Source organism: Larimichthys crocea, chromosome XXI, assembly GCF_000972845.2.
Source record: "Larimichthys crocea isolate SSNF chromosome XXI, L_crocea_2.0, whole genome shotgun sequence".
Taxonomy (NCBI): domain Eukaryota; kingdom Metazoa; phylum Chordata; class Actinopteri; family Sciaenidae; genus Larimichthys; species Larimichthys crocea.
The window spans coordinates 11,935,565-11,959,815 of NC_040031.1; the positions used below are offsets into that span (position 1 = coordinate 11,935,565).

General features: G+C 41.7%; 1 protein-coding gene across 2 annotated transcripts in view; it reads right to left on the reverse strand.

Moving 5' to 3' along the window:
* The window catches only part of shisal1b (shisa like 1b), a 35,396-nt gene extending 19,953 nt beyond the window's left edge, over nt 1-15,443 (reverse strand). The window contains exon 1 of one of the 2 annotated variants that reach the window (XM_019275922.2): nt 15,124-15,437. The gene's annotated coding sequence lies outside the window, so the exon portion shown is untranslated. Of the gene's footprint in view, nt 1-15,123 lie in introns of both variants that reach the window. The other variant, XM_019275917.2, reaches the window with a different exon arrangement.
* Between the last annotated feature and the right edge of the window lie 8,808 nt (nt 15,444-24,251).

Below are 24,251 nucleotides of genomic sequence, written 5' to 3' on the forward strand. Positions count from 1 at the left end.
ATCCTGACTAAACCCATCCTACCTTATCCTAAAAAGATAAGCAGTCTGAACCTGATGATTGATCTGAAAAATGTTGAATATGAATATGTTTCTCAACAGATCACAGTGATCTGTCTTGTTTAAACCTGAAATCTGCAGCGATGCAATGTGAGGCGACCCTTGAAGACCCATACTTCCTTTCCCTTTCTTCCTGACAACACCCCTAAGAGAAAACTTATTTGTATTTACTCTATGTGAGCTGTAGCCTCTAACTGCTTCTAAATATGGGTTGTAACCACATGAATGTGAAGTCAAGTCATTACTGAAAAAAAATATGTGCCTCTGTGTATAAACAAATATATTGGAGGGAACTAAACACTTCTGAGAATTCTCATCCCTGTCAGTTTTTCTGCATGTTACCATGTTTGGCTGCACACGATCGGAACCGAAATACAAAGCTCCTACTATGGATCTAATGCACAGAATATGTATGTGGAACACAGCAGGCTGTTTCTGTTGGAGTGTTTAAAGCATTTTAGATCAGACAAGCTGTTCCCTCCTCAGAAAAGCCAGGCAGCTGAGGTCCCAGGAGGCTTGTTAGAGTGGCATTTCATATGGTTTTTCCCCCCAATCTTTTTTATTCCTGGTGAGATCTTCAGTGTACTGCCAGATGACAACATGTGCAGCACGATGAGGGATTCCCATCCTCTCAAATCCCCCTTCAAACAGAGTCCTTCCGTCCTACTGCAGCGGTCTTTTACAAGGGCTTTGCTGTGTATACACGATTCTTTCTTCCCTCGGTTGTTTTGCACGTGTTAGTCACATCATTGTCACATTACTCCCCGTGTTGCACGGGCAACAAAAGGGCAAGGTTCACTTCATCGCAGCACTGGGTTTGTTTGCAAGGAAGAAGAGAATGTGAAGGGTTTGTGTAATGAGCCTGTTGGTAGTGAAGCAGAACGTGTACTGTAAATACACAGCCATGCATGCAGACAGGCACACACACAGCATAGTACGCAGTGCATAGCTTCCCCGGGACTGAAAATAGAACATGACGCCCTGCTGAACAGACATGCACCACAGATGGAGGGTCTCGCTACTTACTTATGTCTGAGATCAAACTAAAATATATATAAAGATCCATGACAACCAAGGGTTGCCACTCTCAGAGTGAATGTAAAGGCTGTTACGGGAGAGAATATCTGAAAAATTTACAGACTTGTGGGTTAAGCAAAAGCACAGAGCTCGTTTATATGTATACACGTTACTCAGTATTGTTGCCTGAATGAAGAAGGAAATATTAAGTGACCAATTACTGCAGCAGCCACTGTGAATCCTAACAGTAGACTTTTCATCACAACACAGCAGGAGACCCGAATCTGTCAGTGGTTTGATGAGGGAAAGAGCAGCGGAAGAAGATTCTGGGCTATTTGGAGATTACACACAGTGATATGCGATCTCATGGACATTTTTGTCCAAGTTTGATTTTTGTCCAAACATTAACTTCAAAGTCTGTGACACGTTATTATTATGCTTTCTCAAAATCATTATTTATTTATTCTGGATTGAAATGTCTTTTATGTGCGAAGCTTTCAAGTTTGTAAAGGCATGAACCCGACATGCAATTCTCCGTCTCTAAAGCTTAACTTTATATTTAGGCCTGTCATGTTGAGTATTCACATAACCTTTTTATCCTGCGGATGATAGCGGTTGGATATTTATGCACCTTATTAGGTTTGTGTTTTCCTCGCTGCGCTCTCTGTCGCTACGCTGGTCTGAATCCGTGTTAATGTGCATTATCAATCACCATAAAACACATAAGTTTGTGAGCATTGGGATTTAAGTACAGTTTAACAACAAGAGACTAGTGTGCACTAACAAAGTGACTGCATCTTGTATCTGCCGATGGGGTCGCATCCAAGTACTGATCAGTATTCTGCTGCCCAAACTTGATGCTCCCTTTGACTGTCATCCTAATAAATTGGGATTCATTCACTTTTGATGATATTAGAGCTTCACTCGGAAGCCCTTCAGCGAACCATTAGTGGGTGGGCCCATGACGGCAGACTCAGAGCTGTGATCTGATGATCATTACCGGGACAGAGGACTGGATTGTGTGCAGCACAGCTGTCAGTGAGTTGAGAGAGAAGCAGCCTGAGGCGGTGACTGCTGGTAAATGTGTGGAGGTATGGACATCACAAGATCAAATCCATATTAAAGCAACACTGTGTAATTTTGTACTTTTCTATCATAAAATAATGAATTTTAAATCATTTGATGCTGCTTTTGCATATAATCGGGTGAATGGTGTCTCTGTCGTTCTCACTCTGAACCTGAACACCTTTTTTTGGAAGTACGTAATGCTTTACGGCACTAAGTCGCACACCACCAACTATTTCAATTGTTTTGCTGAAACTGGATAATATTTAATCAAGAAAATGTTTCTAGTTTTCTCTCTGATGGCTTCTGGCTGCTCCATATCGCATCAACTCTCTGTGATTCACAGTTTTCTTTGGACTATAGTTTCTGTTATTTAATGCTTTAATGCTAATGTCAGCTGGTGTTAGTTCAGTTCGTTAGCTGGCCTGAGAGGTCAGAGCACTGGGGAGGGTTCATGTTTGTACCACAGGCGTTTCAGACCACTTTGCAGAGGAGGTTTTCACACCCGCAGGGCTTTTGGGAGTGCAGACGGGGGGAGTGGAGCTGGGTGAGTGGGCAGCAGCACGTCTATTGACGTAATGGCAGAGGTAAAAACACCAAAGGGGATGTAGACGGAGGAAGCTAAGAAGATAAATAATCTGGGACTAACTTTAGTTGGTGGTGAGAGCTTCGTATTATAAAAGGTTTAAAGACAGACGCGGAGCTGGGCTTCATGTCATTAGACTAGTAAGTAATATTAGCTGGTTGCTGTCTTTTGTTGTCCATAACTGTCCAAATTTATGACAGTGGTATTGCACTAAATCACTAATTTCTATGCAATGTTGCTTTAAAGGTCCAGTGTCCAGGATTTTGTTGTATCTAATGGTGTTATCGCTGCATTGCAATCTCCTCACATAACCTTTGCCTTCCTAGTGTAAAGGAAAAACAACACTACAACAAAGGCGTGTGTTTAGACTCAGTATTTAGTTTGTCCGTTCTGGGCTACTGTAGAACATGGCGGCCTCCATGAAAGAGGACCCGCCCCTGCTATTTTTAAGTAACAAAACCAAAAAGATTATTATTTTCTGGTTTCTGGATTCTGGATTATACATGCATGAAAACATAGTTTTGAATATTATATTCCATGCCTGTCTTATTCTGAAAATAGAAGCCCGAAATACCCAAAACACTGTAACTTTAAGACAGTCTTAAAGCACCGCCAATGGATTTCATTGCAACATAAACACAACGTTGAACTGTTTGAAATGAAAATATATAAATATTCATATCTCTCTATATCTTTCCTGTACAGCACAGCTGGATCTGTGAACGTTTTCCAGCAAACACTGGGTGAAAGCCAGAAATCAAATTTTCTCCACAATGCATTTATGATACTTATCTGCCCAAACAGAGCAGTGATTTGATTACAGAGATCTATTTTCACAATTTAAAAAGATTGTTTACATACGGGATCAATGTCATGTATGATAACAAAGGGCTGGAGACAGTTATTTATAGCTGAAAAATCAGAATTTATCACACTGACCAAGAAACGCTATCTAATTTTGACCCGATCTACTTAACAGGCTTTACATATGACGATCCAGAGACATGCTTGACCAGTTGCCAATCTGCCCAAGGGATAAAACATACAGAGAAACATAAACCATGCACACACACAATTAAGACAGAAGAGCAACACTACCAGGGACCAACACTTGAGAGGATCATGTTTTCTTACAGCTGGAATTCACCAAAGAAGTTTACTTCAGGTCAAGAGCAGTTAAACTTACTGTAAACATCACTGGAACATGATTTACTGTTAAGAGTTAACTTTTCACAGCTGTTTTTGTTTTTGTATTATGCATTATGTGGAGACCCTTTACAAGCCTTCTGTGCCAGCCAGACTCTCACCAGATTTAACGCTAGGCTGCATGATGCTGATTAAAATTTGTTCTGTTTAATACTGACAGACAACACGGAAATGCAATTCTGTGAATGTCAATTTTTTATTTTTTTATTGCCCTCAAAGCTTTAACAAATGCTCCCTCACGACTCTGATTTTTAAGAACAAAACCTGTTGATTGATCTTTGCAGTTAATGTAGCAACAGGTAGAATTTAAATTGATCATTCAGGAAACATATTACACAAGAAATACTGAGAAAAACTCATGACTAAATGTCTCTATTATTATTGTACTGTTATCTACAATAAAACAGATGAGGCATCTTTTCATTACACACTGATGAAGCACTGTCAGAGTAATGTCTACAAGCTCAGAGCTGCAGAACTCAACATAAATTTGACTGATGGGCATAGGCTCTCCTTGGGTTTATATGATCAGACATTTTCCAGATCAAATATTCTAAATAAAGCCCAGAGGCAGCAACATGTTTTGGTCTGGTGGCGTGATGTTACTTGGGAGATGTTTACGTCACTGAAGATATGGGAAACAATGTAACATTTAATAATTAACACCCACAGTGTAGTAAAAAAAAGGGAGAATAACACAGCGGGGTTGCCATAGAGCTTGTCATGGAGAGTTTGGCCAGTATGGAAACTCAGCCATTGTGCAGCGCAAGCCACCTTGCTGCATGGGTGGTCTGTTTCTGTTTTTGACTTGGTAATGGTTTGTTAGCCTAACACAAGCGGAAGAGGAGAGAAAAGGCTGCAATCAAACGTGCATCTGCTGCTGGCTTGCTGTGTTTCTACCTGCTGAGAGATGTCGTGTTGATGGAAACCATTCTGCCTCCTTCTTCACTTTGTCTCACACCCATTATTCAACGGCAGACAGGAAAACATTAGAGGTATTTGTCTGCTTACACACACATATATATATATATTGATAGTTTTGGTAATACCTTGTAGAACTGGCAGCGCAGCATCACGTTGTTAAAAGCAATCCACTGTGGAGAAACTCTCTGTGAGTTGATATTTCCACAGAGGATATCAGCATCCATCTGAGGGGGAAATAAACCTCCCCCAGCAGTGCTTCCTAACAGATCTCAGCTTTCTCAGCTCATTTCACCCGTGCTACACCGCTCCAGCCTCATTTCAACTTCAGTGAACACCTAATATCACAAGTATAGAGGTGATGGGAAAATAATCTGATACATGTTCTTACAGGGTTTTTTTGTTTTTTTTAACCACACAGCAGCAGGTAATTATAACATCCAAACTCTGCAGTGATTAATATCCAGTAGCTGACAGGATGAAAGTCTATTCTTGACCAAACGAGAATTTAACAGGGCAAATCTTTCTTCAGTCATTTTTTTGCTCGGCAGTAAATATATGCATGTGGAGAGAGAGAGAGACAGAGAGAGAGAGACTTACTGTATAATGAGACAGCTACTGGAGTCTAATAGGTTGAATTCATTATGTAATCAAGATCTCAGTTGGAGGATGGAGATTTTTGGAGCCCAGTCGTATTATAATGGACGCATCTACACAGATCCTTCTTCCATGTGATGCAGCATTAATGAATCCAGCTCTATTGATGAGCCTTTGCAAGGGACTTTAGGGTTATTGATAAATCCTTAGACAACGTGAACCTTGAATAGAAATGCTCTGACAAGGGGTCACAAGTATACATTACTTCAAATAAGGGTTCACAAGCAAAAAAAGGACGAGAATCACAGTTACAGATGATCAAATATTCATTTTTCTCAGCACTTCACTGAAATTTCGTTCTTGACTGAAACTGATCTCGTCACAAGGTCCACAGTAGCTTTTCTGAATATGTTTTTAAATATCTTTAGCTATTGACTGCTGGCTTGACATGATAAGTTATTTAAATTGTCACTCTGGGCAACTATTGACAATACAATTCATCAGTTCATACAAAGATTAACTTATGAAAATAAGCTTTAGGTGTTCCCGGAGTTTCGCTTTGATCAAGCGACTCGGAGGATTGGGTGTTGTTGAGTTTGGCTGCTAAATGTCACAGAGATACATTAGCTGTTAAATCACTTTGAAGGCCACAGAAAGCCTTTCAGGAATTGTTCCACAGCAGCTCCCAACACTCGCAGTTCCATCGAGGTTTGAGGTGCCTGTAGGCTACGCAGAGGCCTCATCTGTCATCACATCAGCGCTTTGGCACTCAAATTCAGTTTTCTTTGGTAGTGGGACTGTGACTCATGCAGAATAACTGGACTTGTTTTGGCTCCTGGGTTTGCAAGACATATCCTTGGGTCTATTCGTTGTCTGTGATGCAGACAGACATGACAGTATCTCCCAGACACAGGCCAGCGTTGTTTGTTTGGATTTGCTTTAACACCCCACCCTGGGCTCAGTTGGTTTCTCTTGGAAATGTTCCCCATCATCATCCTCCTGACCCTGGATTTAAAATAGCTTCCATCAGCAGACAAATAGCCCGATGGGAATTTCAAAAATGAAGAAAGAGAAAATCATGACATGGGACAGTAATGCATGACATAACTGCAGCTAAAAGCTTTGTTGTCTCCCCCTTTGGCATGCATTAATGGTTTTCCAGAGACCACCATGGTTGTTAGGCAACACTAGACTAAAAGTTGGCGCTTAAAAATATAATATTCGGAGTGATCCAACAGTTATCTCACTGTATTTAATTTCAATTAAGCCAACAGCAAAGAAGCCTGAATTATTAAAAAGTAATCTGAGGTGTAGTTTGATCGCTTTGGTGTATGGTTACGCTCTTTGCCTTGCACAGAAATGTATTACATTGTATTTTTCATACTGGCATGAGATTGATAAAGATATAGTGGACATATTTGGCCACATTTTACCTGAATAAACCTGAATGAACTCATGGCACAGGATGAATATTACTTTTAAAAGACTTTTGGCTGCTAACACTAAAAAGCTATCATGCAGGAATGACTGCAGCAACAAAAGACTGTATAAAGACTACAGTCTGATCATATGTAAACCACTTGAAGATGTATCCAACCTATACACGTGCCATTGGAAGACCCTATTCCTTTACATGCATCGTGCTACTTGCACTGTCTGAAAACATCAATAGAAATAAAGTTGGAGGGAAAAAAATCCAACTCCGCTTTTACGAGAGTGTCCGATCCAAAAGTAGCACATTGAACACAGAGGAGGGTGTGAGCTTACCCTCAGATAACCTTCCTGAGCAAGAGTCTGTTTTAACATGTTTAACACCAAACCGCACGCAACTAACCCCCCCCCCGAAATAGCAAAGACAGATACACTGCAGCGACCTGGAGAGCTCTCACACACCTTGAGGTCTTAGAGGTCACCGAGGGCAACAAGGGTCACAAGACACCCTCACGTCATACTGCCAATAATACCTCAGATGAGAACGGATAATACTCCACACTGCTCCACATCCAAACACTAATGGTCTTTTGGCAGCCGGTTTATATGGCCTGTTAGGAAAAAACCTTAAAATGCAAGGAACCGTTTGTGGGCTGCTCCAGCAATCATTATTGGAAGTGTTGGTTGACTGGCCATCATAGTGGGATTGCACCTCATTAACGAGGCTGTCCTGGATTTGACCCACGGCGAGTGAACTCACCTCGGTTTGCATAAGTTTGGCGGGTCTTCTGTGAATAATAACTTCCTATTATGTCCTGAAATGCTCCCTGAATGCCACTGAGTTCAACTCTTAAGCTCTAATATTACAACATTGTGCTAAAAGCTCTGAAGGCTCAACTTCAAAAGGTTCTTTTGAGCTGATTTCTGCGATTGCGGATTGATTTTTCGTCATTATCGAAATGAACAATAGCAGAGTTACCTGCTGTTATTCACTGATAAAATGTGGACGTGATTATCACGTCTATTTAAATCATTAGTCGTTATTGGAAAGAGGGATAATAAGTGAGCCATTATATTGCACGGTGAATCAAAAATTACTGTCATTTGAACCCGTAATGACTCATGGATTATTGTGTGTCTTTATATAACATGTTTTTCTCTCAGCATAGTGAGCACATGTGTTTAGGGCTTCACTATGTAGGCAAATGTTCACGCACACATACATAGCAGCTGACTTAAGAGGCAATCTCCCACAGACACACACAGCTTTTATCCACATTCATGCTTTTCATGCCTAATAACAATGGCGCTGTGAATTCTGTTTTAATGATGAGGTCCGACACCAGCAAAGAAAAGAGAAAATAGAAATAATACATTGTTTTGAGCAAGGACAACAACCCCCACAGATTTACCCCCGACTACTACTGGCTCAGAGGCCGTGTCCAGTAATGAAGGCAGAGGTTTTATGTGGTTTTTGTTGATAGTAAACGTTGCATTTTAATAACCCGTTTCCATCTTTATGTCAAAAATAATGTAAATATGTCTAAAATAGGATTAGTATAACAAGATAATATTCCCTCAAATGTCCACTAACCAGTTTTCTGAGCTTTCAGCTGTATCTCACAGTCGGAGTCGGCTTTATATAACAACGATGTATATCAAATTACATTATCACCCAAATTCCCAGCTCCCCCTTGGCTTTACAGGACTTCATAATGAGTTTCAGCTCTTTGTTTAGTTGTCCAGCCCGCAACTTTACTGTTTTGGTTCACTTTCACCACTTTTAACGTTGCTTTCTTTCTGCAGCAGCCAGCTGTTTTTTAGTGAAAACTCACCGTACATTACCTAGTGGTGCATTAAGCAGGTAAAAAGCCAGTATTGAAATAGAGTTACTATTTTTTTACATACATACTGTTCATGAGGATCAAGTATAAACTCTCATGCCCAGAAAGCATTTTTCATTGGTGATTCATCCAGGAAAACTGCCGAACACACAAAATCCGATGACACAATTTCTAAATTTGACACAAACTAGAAGCACTTCAATGAAGTTCGCACAACAATAAAGCAAGTATCTTAAATGCTAAGAGAGTGGTAGGTGCCCAGCTGCTCCTTCAGTCCTCTCGCTTCTCGTTGACACCGTTAATGCATTTAAACCGTTACCTCGACACGTTCCTTTTATCTGGCGATAAAAGCTTTTTGCACTGCATTGCAAGGCTGAGCCAAAGTGACAGAGTCTCTGCTGCACCTCCAGCTCTGTAATCAACGTCCAGTGTCTGACATTGACATTTATCTTCTCGTCCACCCCCCGCGCATCTCCTCCGTCACTCACATCTGTTTTCTCCGTAGCACACCTCAATAGGGTAAGGTCAGTGAGACGTATGTCTTTATATGGAAGTTAGTCTGCTTTGGATTTGGAGGTGTAAAGCTTATTTACTGATGTTGTCCTGCTTTTTTTATGTGCAGTGCTTTACATTATATACACCAGATATTTCTTTTTATGTCCTCACATGCAGTACTGCACTGCACAAACATACTTGTCAGTTGCTCTCTCTCTAAACGAGGAGTTATACCACCAATTAAAGCTAAATCTGTGTTTTGGCCTGCAAAACAGCTGAAAAATGTGACACCAGTAACTTCAGTTGCTGCAAGTTGCAAAACTTGTATAAAGTAAGGATGTACCCGACATTTTACTCCTCTATCAGCCATAAAAACAAAACCTGATGCTGATCATTACAAGTTTCCACTCATCACTAGTCACACTGATCTATGAGGTGATGTAGTGGAACATGTTAACTAAAGGTTAAACACAAGTCAAAGAGGAGGCCGTGTGGAATAGCTGCTCTGGTCACAGGTCAGGCACTGGTACGCCAAATAATGAGAATTGAGTGGTGGTCAGTGAGAAAACAGAGTCATGCATAAAGATTAAAACATCAATATGTCGATATTACGGTTATGCGTAGAGTGTTTTCTCTTTTTTTTTTTAAAAAAAAAACCCTCGAGATGAGACCCCTGACCTTCCTTCCCTCAATTAAGGTTTTTGAGAAGTGTTGAGGAGCTGATTATATTGACAAGTACAACACGGATGGAGCTTGTTATTTACGCTTGGGAATGAACAATACAGATACATACTAATTTGCATAATGAGCCCACACCAGTAAATATTTGCCCATCCCTCAAGTATTCATTTTTTTTTTCCCCACTCATGAATGATCAGTCATCTGTGATTTAACAGTTTCAGCTGGGTCAATACTACAAGAGCCTCAAAGGAGTTTGAATCAATGCATTTTCTCTTTGTGTTTCTGTTGACCAGACACACACACACACACACACACACGAAGGCACAAAGCAAACAGCGAATTAATATTCAACAGCCACCGGGTGAACCTGTGCCTGAATTTCAACAGCTTGTTCGTTATTTGATTATTCCGTCAGCTTCACATTTCAGTCGCTGCACATGAGGTGGAAATACTTTTCTGATGCCAATAATAAAAAATAAAAAAAAACAGAGCAACAAGGTTCAAAGCAATGTACATATACACCTGAAAGAGGAGAGCACAAATAAAGGCGCCCCGACATTTTGACTTTTGGATATAATGAAAAGGTTTAACGGGCTGTTTTATCAGCTGAAAACAAGCAAGAGTAAAAAATGCCGCTGTGTTCTTGTTTTGACTCTTGCGGCTGCTGAGAACAGACGTGTTACAGTACGCCCAAAGGGGGTCAGGATGCATAAAGTTACCACGTGGCGCAGGATACAGATATTACCATTGACAGTATAATGGGACAAAGTGCTAGCTTGCTTTCTGCCTCTGGCATCTAATGGTTACAGCAGCATTGAAGTACACAGGGCCCACATGGAGCGAGAGCGGATGTATACAGCTGATGAATAGAGACAGTGTGTGTGCGTGTGTGTGTGTACAGTATGTGTGTGTGTGATTCACTCTACAGGCCTCTGCTAGATTATCATCTGTTCAGTGGGATCTGATATAGAGAGGGAAGCCTGCATCAAAGGCAACGTCAACGCTTCATCAAGGAACCCGCTTCTGTCAGCCTGTCTCTCTCTCTCTCTCTCTCTCTCTTTCTATTCCCCGCTCACACACATAGACGTAACTATGGACATGTGCGCACACACACACACACACACACACACACACACACTGATATTCTAACTCACACAGCACACAAGCACATGTGCATTGTAAATTAAAGCGCACACAAAACAAAAACACACACACACACACACACACACACACAGCCAAGCCCAGGGCAGGGGAACTCGGTGTGAACCCCCAAGAGAGAGATGTCACGACAACAGACACGCCATTGTTATAATCGCCGAGTTTTCTGCACCGCAGATCAGAAAACAAGACTGTTCTGTGTGCACAGAGCGACTACACGCTGCTATTTATTTTGGGTAATGTAATTATTTAGCTGCCATGGCTGCTGCTGGTGTTATTAATGAGTTATGCTCTCAGTTAGAAACTGTTCAATATGGTTTTTGGTGGGATGAGCACTCAGAAGGTCAGATAAAAACCTTTGTTCTGTATAGATGTGGTATCTCCTTGTTGGACTCCATCTCCAAAAGATCATCCAACCCTAATAAACATAAGAAATATTCCACTTCCTGTGGCCTTCACGTCGGCACTTCCATCTGAACTCACTGTACTCGAGTCCACCTGAACTACTGTAGCTGGTCTGAGGTCAGTTTGAGTCAAACTATGTTATGGTTGGCCTCCAGTCCGGCTCCTAATGTCAGAAAATTCCTGTCTCTGAGTTATGGTAACATCATTAGTCACATTCAAAACAACATTCAAACTGCCATATGATAATTAGCCTTGAATTTTGATTAATCGCTTGTCCAAAAATAAATCTGCCCCAATTTAGCGATTGATTAATTAGTATTTATCAAAGCAAAAAATATCATAGACTCACTTGTTCCAGCTTCTAAACTTGTTTTCTCCGCTCTATCTTATGTGACGGTTAAGTGAATATCTATCTATAGGTTTATGGCTGTTGGCTAGACTAAACAAGCAATCTAGAAAATTGTGAGACATTTGTCACTATTTCCTGACATTTTTGGACTAAACCAGGTCATCAGTAATGAAAATTAAGTCATTGCAGCCTTAATAACTGGATTGTTTCATAAAAAAGTGAAAAATTTGGGCACCTTGGTAGCTGATTGTTTCATAAAAAAGTGAAAAATTTGGGCACCTTGGTAGCTGACCTGGTAGAGCTGGCGCCCCATGCATCTCTCTCTCAGTTTAGTGTCTATCTCTTCAGCTTTCACTAGCACATAAAGCATCAAACAGCAAATAAAAAGTGCTAAATTTCAGTATCTTGTTTCTATGTGTAAATCTTTGTGGTTTGGACAAGTGGCCGCGCTCTCCACCGGCCGGGCTCATGTGGCACACTAAACCGCCCGTCGATTGTTCTCCATTTATTTATGAAGGTCAAACAGGCAGTATGCCGTAGGTTTGCAGCTGCACTTTGATAAGAAAAGCATTATGTAAACGGACTGCGGGTCAGAACAGCAGTAAAAGTTTAAAGCAAACAAGCTTAGCAGAGGGTTAGAGGGAAGGAGGGGGGTGCAGCAGGCAATCAAACTTCAGGTGGTATAGCTCAAATAAATCCAGTTAGTTTGATTATGGTTAGCCTGTCTGCCCCTTGTGGACAAAAAAAGTATAGCAGTGGTGGCACACTCGAGGATGGGTGTCATGTTTTTCTGGCCAAATTCAGTCTATATGTATTTATTTAGATTCCAGTGGGTGGGAGGCAAAGAAAGGTTTATGTAAGAGCTATTACTCTAATAGATGCTTAGTGACACTGTTGTGTAGCTGTACGTAAGTGACAAGTGGTAGGTGTTTAGCTTTCTGTCTGTGTGTATAACTCTGTTTTTGCATTGGGGGAACATGCAGTTACTTGGCTGACAAAGTGTTCAGCTCTTGGTCTTCTGTTTGTGTGTGATAACCTGCGGACACACTCCAGTCTCACCATGAAACACGCTTTCAGTTTGCGCTCGGTCCTAAATAACCGATGTTGTCTGCACTCTTGATACGTCTAGATAATAGGCTAGATTAGGTGCGCTTGTGATGACAGAAAATGCTGCTCGGTATAGCCGACAGTGTTGTTGCTTCATCTGGACCGTGATAAGAAGCGGCATCCGTGCGATAACGATACCACGGCTTTGCGCCTTCCGACTTTTATGCTTGAGACTCAGGGAAACCAAAAACTCTTCCTCTGCCAAAAGATTGTCTGCATCTGGTGCCGGCAGCTACTCTGCGGTTTTCAACACCGGTTTGATCATCTGTTCTGAATTGGAAATGCTCCTTTGCTCAAAAATGTTCACCTTGAGGGCTTCTGCCAAGCCACCGGTCACAACGCCTCTCTCTTCTTCCACTCCCCTGGTGGGAGTGTGAGAGTGTGTGTGTGTTTGGCGTGTGCATACGCCTCGGGTGAATGTGAATACCGTACGTGCGAGGTTAATGTGTGCACCAAGCAGACATCAACACCCTCTCAATGTCAATGACTCTAGTAGGGAAAGTCTATAACTGTCCCTGTGAGGCAGTACTTTGAGTGCATGAGACAAGGTGACACAGGTAACAGTCTTCTACTGATGACTGATGGTCAGACTCTGCTGTCCTGACCTCACTTACATCCCGTGGAGGTGAGAACAAACAAGAACAGTCCAGACTAAACACAATTCGAGGACGGTCACTGCACTAATCTGATGCTGGATGACCTTTTTTTCTACAGCTAATTCTTCACTTCGGAGGTTTTCGTATAAACACGTCCCGCTGAATGCAGACCAACACTCTGCTGTCACCAAAATGAATGGATGCAAAGGCTTAGGCTCACGCCATACGTCTCCTTTTGTGTCAAAACACACACAGTTCAGAGTAATTGCGCCGTGTGCCTCCATCTGTGTTTACACAGAGAGCACGAGACTCTCTGTTCTGCATCCTTTTTTTTTTAACTTCAATACATTTTTAATCCAATTCCACAGCCGATCTTTAAAATACTTCCCCGCTCAGCAGGCTTCCTCAGAGGCCTTTGTTACCAGGAGGCAAAGGCCGACCTCAGCGTCCCCAGACACACTTATCACTTATCTTATCCACGCTGAAAAATGGCAGCGGGAAGGCTTTGTGACTAATGGTGAGCAAAAATTTGTCTTTATTGGTTTCAAGCTGAATTTTTTTCGATCACACACTCTAAATAAATACAGCCTCGAACAAAGGAGTCCTCGGGGAGCTCGTTTATTGCATAAATTACACAACCGCTCATCCATTCATTCCAGAAATTGCACAATAGTTCATCCAGGTATCACGATATTTCAAAAGAGGGGTGGGTGCGCATGCTGTTTTTTATTCATTTTTTCCTCCTCTCCCGTTGTCTGAACTGGCATAAAGTGTGAATAATTTCTTCCACTTGTGGTAACCAAACATAAGGACTCACCACCTCCAATATACATTAGAGATGTATTATCCTCGTGGCTTGCATGGACACACACATAGCACACAAACAGACTTTTTATGCACATGTTCTTGGCAATACACACACACACACACACTCAAAACGATGTTCACTGTCATGCAAAATCATCACACCTCACAGCTGCTGTCCCTGGGCCAGTTTCCACAGAGAGAGAGAGAGAGAGGGTTTTTTTTTTTTTTTTCTAAATTTCCAACAGAGGAGCAGGGCTTTTGTGTCAGTGAACAAAGGGAATCTCCTTCCTCCTCTGCTCCCCTCTCCTCTAAATTCTATCAAGTGCCACCATCCGTCTCCCACACGCCTGTTTCCAAGTTACCGGCAGAGTCGGGTGCCAATCTCGCTTAATTGCCTCCTGTGTAAAGTGACGGCGGATGAGAGCGAGCTGTCCTCGCCTTTTCCTGCAGCGCACTCTCTCTCTCTCTCTGTCACACTGCTGCCTCGCCAAAGAAGGAGACTCCACCTGAGAAGCGTACTGTACACCTTTGGGAAATTACACAGCTTGCGTTGACCTAGAGTGAAACTTCAGTAACAAACCTGGAGGCTTTACTGTAATGTCTGTAAAAAAAATGCAACCAGGGGACTTTGCTCAATTTGGAAAACTGCTCTGTGAGGACATTTCATTTAAGCCTTAAACTGACACTCAGGGATGGAAAGCACATGAATATGAAATGCCTTGTTAAAGACAACAAAGTCAAAGAACAAGAGTGCAAAACAGAGAGTGTTTCTTTGAAAGATAAGCTGCTTTACTCACTAACCTTGTTCGAGCATGTAGAAAAAGAAAAGCTCTTTTTCGCTGACTCCCGGCTCGCAGAATTTACCACCCTGTTGCTCCTTGTTTCCTCTTCCTTTGTTGCGTCTTCTTCTTCTTCACAAATAGATTCTCCTCATCCTCAGGACCGGGGGTTTTGGAAATTAACAGCTCATGAGGGAAGCCAGGCGGAAGAGAAAGAAAACACACACCAGAGAAGAAAAGAAACACACTCTTCTCGCCCCTAAGTCCTCCTTGGCAGTGTATCCCCATCCGTCAGAGCACAGCGACTGAGTGTGAGAGAGAGGGAGAGAGAGAGAGAGAGTGTGAGGGAGGGAGGGAGAGAGATGAAACGATACTGAGTAAGTGGGCGAGTGAGAGAGAAAGTGAGAAAGGGAGGGAGAGAGAGCTTGTGTGTATGCACTGGAGGGTGATCCTCTATACTGTATGAGCTCCTGTTTATCTCTCTGTCTGTCTTCCCTTTCCAAGAGAAGCCACAAGGTCAGTTTGCTGTTACAGTAACTACACTTAGTTTCCTCTTGAGGGGAAAGACTTCCTGTTCGTTCTCCGCTCAACTTCCCTCATGAGTGAAATCATCCTTTTGTGCTTTGTTAAAATCCTCTCCCTCTCTCTCTCTCCTCCGAACACAATCTCACTCTCTATCCCCCATCTCTTCATTTATTAACATCCCGGTGACACTTATCTAATCTCCTCTCTCTCTCCCCCAACCCTGCCTGTCCAGAAGGTAGATCCACAGGGAAGGAAATGTGCCGTCATTTCTTTTTCGGGGGTAAAAGACGGAACAATCATGCAAACAAACAAACAAACAACTAGAGGTGGAGTGACAGCTGTAATTTGCATGTATGAGGAATACAAACGGCACAGTAATCCGGATACACTGGGAAAAAAGAAAAAAATGAATCCTGCATTCATGCGGCATCTGATGCTGCTCTGCTCTGCTCTGAGAGTACTCAATGGAAAAATGAGAAAGTAATCACTTGATTAATTGATAAGTCTGATTTCAATGCAGACTGACTTCAAACTGGAACAATTTAAAATTTAATTGTTTAGCCGATGGCCAGAAAATTAATCGATTCAATTGATTCAATAATTGATTTTGAAGCTCTGAGCTTCTCAAATGTGAAAAGATTTGCTGCTTTTCTATTGAACATCACTGAAAATTTCATATCTTTCAGCTCTTGTTGCTTATTGGACAACACGAGATATCCAAAGACGTCATTTTGAGCTGCCCAAAGCATTTTTAAGACAATTTCTAGCCCTAATTAACTGATAAAGAAAAGCACCATTATGTGCAGCTCTATTAAATTCGCCTCTAAACCTCTTGTTGACAGCACAGGTGCTGGTTAAGTGTGCCAGCTAAGAGGGGACTGGCTTGCTTAAGTGCACAGTGGGAATTGTTGTGGCACTTTATGGCCACCTCCCAGCTGTGCTCATTAATACTTTCAGTTCTAGTAGGTCAGAATTAAATTAAAGCCATCCAATTTATTGTTAAAAATAAACCGGATTTATGCCACTGAAGTGACATAGAGGGAACTGTTGATTGCAGCATGTACAGGCGGAAAAGACAAACCAGCAATGACACTGGTGGCTTTGTCTTGTGTCGGCACAGATTGTGTGTGTGGTGTTGTGGTATGTTAACCACCCCGAGTTCTGCTGACCTAGTGGACTACAGAGAGATATTCAGTTTAAAGAAGACACAATTCAGTTTCACTGTTCTCACACAATTCAGTTTCACCTTTGCAAAGGGAGAACCCAGCATATACAGACTCCGCAGTCTGCCTCTACTCCGGTCTGCTGAGTTCTGCCCCCCCGCAGCTCTTAGGCTGTTTTTATTAACACACACAAATGGGCAGTCTTACATGTAAGCATCACACATCCCCATTCTTTACCCAATGGTTACATAGCACATAATTACTTTGTCGTCAAGACCAAGTCACACTTTTGTATTTTGCTGTTCTCAGAAAACAGGCTAGCAGACCCACCTGTTTCCTTTCTCAGAGACAGGCCTAGTTACACATCCTGTTTGCTTCAAACTGTGGTGCAATAACGACTAGTCTGCACAAAGCTTATCTAACAGAAGGGGGGTCGCCACATCCTATCATCATTACAAAGCGCAGTTCAAAATAACACATTTAGTCTCAACAGTATTCTAAGCAAGCTTTAAGCATCTGTAATCAAACTGCACATACTTTAAAATTCATATAAGCATTGAATGTATATTTCCACAGTGGAACACAGTGTATCTGTGATACTCCGCCTTTGTTTCCTGATGTGACATGGCAGCCAGAGAGCCAAAGTGTCTCCCCTGAGTGCGGTCAGTGTGCACGTAAAGTGGCGGGTCAATCAGATGACGCACATTAGTGAAAGGTGATTCAGAGGCCAAGCTGACAGCTTCCTCAATTATGTTGATAAAGTGTCAAAATGTCACGAAACATGCAGAGAGACACGCACACCGTGGGCAAAGTGACAGAAATCCTCGGTCGCGCCGCAGATGAAGCGATACAGAATCTCTCTGGATGGCGGGGAAATGAAGGGCATGGACATATGGCCGTGTCATCTTGACACTGCACGCCCGCCCGCCGGCCAGGCGAGAGAGGGGTGCTCCCGTGGAGCACTGTGGGTGTTGTGCCGCCTCGATTCGGCGTTGCTCCAGGACTCGAGGCCACATGCAGCAAGACGAAGGAGCTCTGTTAAGGGCCAGTTCCTATGAAAGGGAGGACTGACTGACAGGGAGGCCTCGGGCTGGTTGTGTAAGGATTGGGCTGTGTGATGTTCAGCCAGGAGGAAGTATGCACAGGTGCGATATAACATCTTCTCTCCTGTGTGTTTGTGTGTCTGCAATGGACTTTAGAGGAAATAACCAAAACCCCTCATAGCCCCGATCCAGCAAATGCCTTTTTTTTTTTGTGACCCACATTCAGGGGTAAGTTAAGTTAGTGTGATAGTTGGCCTGAATCATATTACAATTTGCATTGCATGCGAGCTGAGAACTATGAACATGAAACCATCAGAAAACCATAAAAGATCATTTTATTTGTCACAGAATCGAGCTGCGATGAAACTCTTGCCAGGATCTTTTGTTGTTTTTTTAATATGGATCGCTCACCCGTAGTGCCAGATAGTAAATATTACACATTTTCCTTACAACTCTTATAAAATATTGAGTGGCTTGAAATGTACTCTGAAAATGAGGTCATCATAAATGAATGCAAACCGGGAGAAGCTGCACGGATTGTTTACTGGCGGCACTTAGTCACAAGATAACGCCTCTGATGACTGAATATCAGATGCAGAGTATACTGATGTCTTTCACACTGTAAATACATCGCTTTTTGCGGCAGCAGCAGCAGCAGCTGCTCAAAGGTAAGGGCTTTATCTCCAGGTGTGGATCGGAAAGTTTGTGAGGTGCAGGGCTGTATTCATGACAAACTCCTTGCTTGAGTTTTCTTCCCCACAGCTGGGCTCATTAATAATACAAACAGCTATGAGCATGGTGGTGTTCATCACCTCTGTCATACCCGTACCTTCGTTCAGATGGAATTATCTTCTCCACTGTCTCTGTTAAAAGTTCCTCCCTCCTCCTCCTCTGAGAGATTCAGATGATAGGAGTTATTCTGTCTAACGTGGCCTTTCCTCCTTTTCACCAAGCTCTGGGAGATTTTCTTTGAATCTTTTTTAGGAGGCTCCATAAATGTAGGGGATCAGCTTACACAGTTCGTCATTAAACCTGTGGGGGTATTTGATACAGATGTGACTTTCAGTGTTAAAAAAAAATGAGATTTGGGCTTAGCTTTGTATTATAGCTTTAGTGTAAGGAAATTACTTTTTGAAAAGGTTTCTATTTTTCGGAGCCTTCTTCCTTCCTCCCACCTCGCTACAGCTCATCTCTCTCTGGAGCTGGGTTACCTTCTGGTTAGTGTGTGATGGTTTGAAAATGAATTTCGGCTCTTATGCAAAATGTAGTCCAGCTATGAATTAGTGTCCTGCAGCTGATGCTGTACAGTCCCATGGCAATAAAGTGAGTGAATGTTGTTGTCAAGCTTTTCTCAGGGGCCCCCGCTTAAGCGCACCAGATAGAGGTCAGAGGGAGGCACGGGGAATTGTGCAAATCCCTGCAAGTCATTACATGTCCTCTGGTCTTTAGATGGATTCTGCTAATAGAAACTTGCATCCTGCTGCTTTCTAATGACTCGACCAATCACCAAGTGGCACTTCTGGGCAGCAGTTCTTTTGCTTTGGTTAAACTCAAAAGGTCAGAAAGGAAGAAGTGAATTTGACCATTTAATTCCCTAAACGAGCAGTTACTATACGAGTTGCTACAGTTGGTAGCGTGACGAGTGGGCCCTCCGCGAGGGGGAGGCCGTTGAGGATGCCCCGCCGCCGCTTTTTCATGCCCCCCGTCACATGCTGACGAATTAGCCAATCACCTGACGGCTGGCTGTTCACATGCGTTCCTTCCTCATTCGTGGAAGTGTTTGCTCCTAATTGCCTCGAAGGTAGTGTTGCTTGTTGAAAAGCTGTGAAACCCATCTTGAAAGCAATGGGGTGTCACTTAACATCAGCAATTACAAGATTCAATCATAAACTGCTCAGCCATCTGAAAAATATTAGGGTAATCATTTTTTTTTTCCTCCCTCCTCCAAAAACAAACAAACCTAGCGAACACATTAATATGCTGCTGAACAGGCGTTTTTTACGGCTTTTCTTCTCTTTGAATACTTGTTCCGAGCCGAGCAGCTTCATTTCTCACCGAAATTAACGTCTGGAGGGAATTACAAAGAGAGATTATATACATATTTACACAAACAGAAATTAACTTTCATTGTTGCAGAATATAACTTTAAATAGCATTTTTAGAACAAATTGTTTGGTGGATGGATTTTTATGAGACTCAGTTGGAGTCTGGAGTAAAACCTCTAAGTCAACTTTTCCTACTTTGAGGGTTTTTTGTTTTTTTTTACTTAGTACTGCAGAAGAAGAAGAAGTGGAAAGTCTGTCTGACAGGATTTTTGAGTCATACCTCCACTGTGTTCTGTTTTCTGTGAAACAGTCGTACGTCTAATCGATGTGAAGTGACAAATCAGTCCTGGCATCACACTGAAATAACTCTCGCTCTCTCAGAGCCACTCTGCCCAAACGTCACACTTTTTCAAATGTCATCATGTTGCCAAAGACTCGGGTCAGCTCTGGTGTTACTTTTTCTGTTTCGCCATCATCATATAATACGACAAGAACACCGGTTGTTCTTCCATCTGAGCCATGTGTCTGCATTGTTCCAAGGTGAGTGCCATTTAGGATTATTATGTCCATTAGGAAAAGAAGGATACATGATAGGACAGAAAAGATTAGAAAAATATCTGCATTTTTTTATACGTAAAGATTAAGTGCCAACCTCTGGTTCTGGAAAATGAAGTGAGTCAATCTCACTTCTGCAGCCTGTGCTGCATATTTTCAGTTTTAAAACAGTGCTTTGGACGTCACTCATGCTCTTACCATTCTTTATACTGTGACTGGTAGAAACTATTCACTAGTTCCAATATCTCAAATGTGAAGATGTGCTACTTTTCTTTTCTTTTTTTATCACTGTAAATGATAATCTTTTTGATTATAGGGAAAACAAAGCAATTAAAATGTGTCACTTTTGGCTCAGGGGAATTGCAACAGGGATTGTCTAATTTTAGAATGATTAATCAATCGAATGCAAAAATGATTGAATCATGAAAATAATTGCAGCCCAAAATATTTGAAAGGCAGCTTCTGGAAATTACAAAAATATATATTTGTGTAATGAATATTACACTAAATACACATTTACAGACTAGATACTGGTTTAAATAATATAAGTTTCAAGTTCAGCTTTCTCTTTCTTTACATGCAGTAGAACTTTGGATGGATCTTAAATATTCAGGAAAAGTTTTGAAACTGACACAGATTTGGAAATTGTGTTGTTATAATGCCACAAAACTTAAGCCAGCATAAGCCAAATGACTTTGTCCTAAAAAAACAACCACTTTTATGTGCAAATGATCCCTCTTAAATCATAACGCGCCCTCCAGCTGTGCCAGCAGCCAATTGTGGTCAGTCTTTGAATCATTTTGGAACAACAGCTCTTCAAATCTTTTTTTTTGTTCGACATATTCAAAAGATGAAGAGGCCGAGAGAAAATTCAGAAGACAGAGAGCAGCGCCATAAAATATTTACTAGCTGTCGATAGCATCTCTGCTCCTTTCATCCTTGCCTGTGTGTAAACAAGAACGCTTCAGAGCGCCGTCACCTATCATGATACTTCACTCTGAAGCCTCGGCAGGGAGAGCAGCTGTCAGTCAAACTGATGGGGACTGATGAAACTAAATCTTGTATGAGGTTTTTGGGGGAAAGCTTTCAAAATGAATTAACGTGAATATCTCCAACACCCCTGATGTGAAAACTCACTTTTGGCTAAATTTAAATGTCTCTCCGGCTATGGTCATGGTCACCGTCACGGCCGAGTCATTATTGCTGTCATAAAGCTCTGGAATAACTCTTGTGTTTGGTGAATAAAGATGATGCATGATTACAATGAAGCTTTCCCCGGAGATGGAGCTGTTTTTTTGTGCAAAGTTTAATAGCTTTTCACCTCAAGAGGAACCATGACTTTCGCGGAGATTGATGCCTTCACTGTTGATTTAGTGCATGATAATTAGTGAGAAAACAATGCAGGGATTCTCAGCGCTGAGATCAATTCCACTCTCTGCCAGACCGACTGGCTGCAAAGGATTTTTCTGTGGTCTTTTTTTTTCTTTTTTCTTTACTGCATCGATGATAAAATAAAACTGTGCTTCAGGACAGGCAGTAAAAATGGCAATGACTGCAGAATGACTTATGAGCAGCAGGGATGTAAATTAGCAGCTTTTAAGGTTCCTGTGACGGGTTTTTAACTTAGCCATTGACAAAGCCATGCTGTAACAAATATAATAATGAGACAAAAAGAGATTAATGGGAACTGAACATAAAACGTAGTGTTTGAAGTTCAAAGATGTCACCAGTAACTGATGGTATCTTATGCTGCCATGAATAAAGTTAGAGAAACATAAAAGATAAAGAAAAAAAAGGTACATGAATGGACACTCATAAAAGAAAAGAAAAGCAATCATGTGCTGCCTTCAAAGCTTTTAATAACTGGTTGCATAACTGAAGCTCATTCAGGTGCCGTCTTTTTCCGCAGAGAAGCACTTCAAAAACATTCTGCTTCACCTCTAATAAGCCTTTTACAGCTCAGGCTTCTGTACCATGCCAACCCTACCGATAGCTTCAGCAACGTGGTGCTACAAATCAAAACCAGAGAAGCAGCATGACGAGAGACCATCCAAGACGATATGCTGAAATACAACTCATTCTGGCATTAACGCAAAAATGTATAACAGCAACATTAAGCCGCAAATCTCTGTGGCAACAGGCTTTTGTTATGTCTGCCTGAATCAAATCTAATACACCTGGAAGTCTGGCTCCTCGCTTCTCAGACGCTGATTCACGACTTTCTCACTTGTCGACCCCGTGTGCTATCATAGAGGAAAAACAGATCTAACATTTGATGAATTGACCACCTTTATCAGATTTTTGAAGCATTCTGGAGCAGACACCAACGGTACACTGCCAAATTCAGTTGTGAGTGGCAGAAATAAGGGTATTTATGTCTCGTAATTATTTATTGACAATAAAAGTAATATTTATTTCTTGGTCTCTGTCTTGATAGTCTGTCTTTTGTTGAATAAAAACATATTAAACCCTTTGTAGACGTGCAAGTTACAACGGTGGTCTTTCTTGGATGGGCTGAGCAACATTTCCATTTCACTTGAAACACGTTACAAGTCTGAACTGAATGCAGTCAGATTATCAAAAAGGCTGCAGCTGCACAAGGTAAAACACAAATTTAAATAGAGCTTAAATGCATGTCTTGTAGTGTCATTTCACTCATTGTCTCTTATGCACAGAAACGATTTAAAAACCGTGAAAGAGCCAATGTTAAGGCATTTAGGCGACGCCGTTACTTTAAAAGATCAAGTCATGCAACGTTTGCAATGTCTGAGAGGGGCTTTATAGGAGAATGGAGGTCTAATTACTTACAAAGTCAAAGCAAAGAGGTAAATAGATGGAAATCTGTGGCTGCATGGTTTGAAAATCTTTAGACATGATGCCTCGTCACGAAATCTTAACAGCACTGAGATTCTCCTGACTTCACCTCGAATCAGAAATGAAGGACGAACTCATGTTGTCCTCTGTGGGAACGTACAGCTTTACAACTCAACAACCTGTACAGAGACAGGAACATGCGCGAAACTATAGGGCTACATGGTAATTTGCAGTGATGGGAATAACGCCGCTATAATCATTCAGGTGCCGTCTTTTTCCGCAGGAAGCACTTCAAAAACATTGCTTCACCTCTAATAAGCCTTTTACAGCTCAGGCTTCTGTACCATGCCAACCCTACCGATAGCTTCAGCAACGTGGTGCTACAAATCAAACCAGAGAAGCAGCATGACGAGAGACCATCCAAGACGATATGCTGAAATACAACTCATTCTGGCATTAACGCAAAAAATGTATAACAGCAACATTAAGCCGCAAATCTCTGTGGCAACAGGCTTTTGTTATGTCTGCCTGAGTCAAATCTAATACACCTGGAAGCTTGGCTCCTCGCTTCTCAGACGCTGATTCACGACTTTCTCACTTGTCGACCCCGCGTGCTATCATAGAGGAAAAACAGATCTAACAGTTGATGATGAATTGACCACCTTTATCAGATTTTTGAGCATTCTGGAGCAGACACCAACGGTACACTGCCAAATTCAGTTGTGAGTGGCAGCAATAAGGGTATTTATTCTGTAATTATTTATTGACAATAAAAGTAATATTTATTTGTTGGTCTCTGTCTTGATAGTCTCCTTTTTGTTGAATAAAAACATATTAAACCCTTGTGGACGTGCAGTCACAACGTGGTCTTTCTTGGATGGGGCTGAGCAACATTCCATTTCACTTTAACACGTTACAAGTCTGAATGAATGCAGTCAGATTAACAAGGCTGCAGCTGCACAAGGTAAAACACCAATTAATAGAGCTAAATGCATGCTCTGAGTG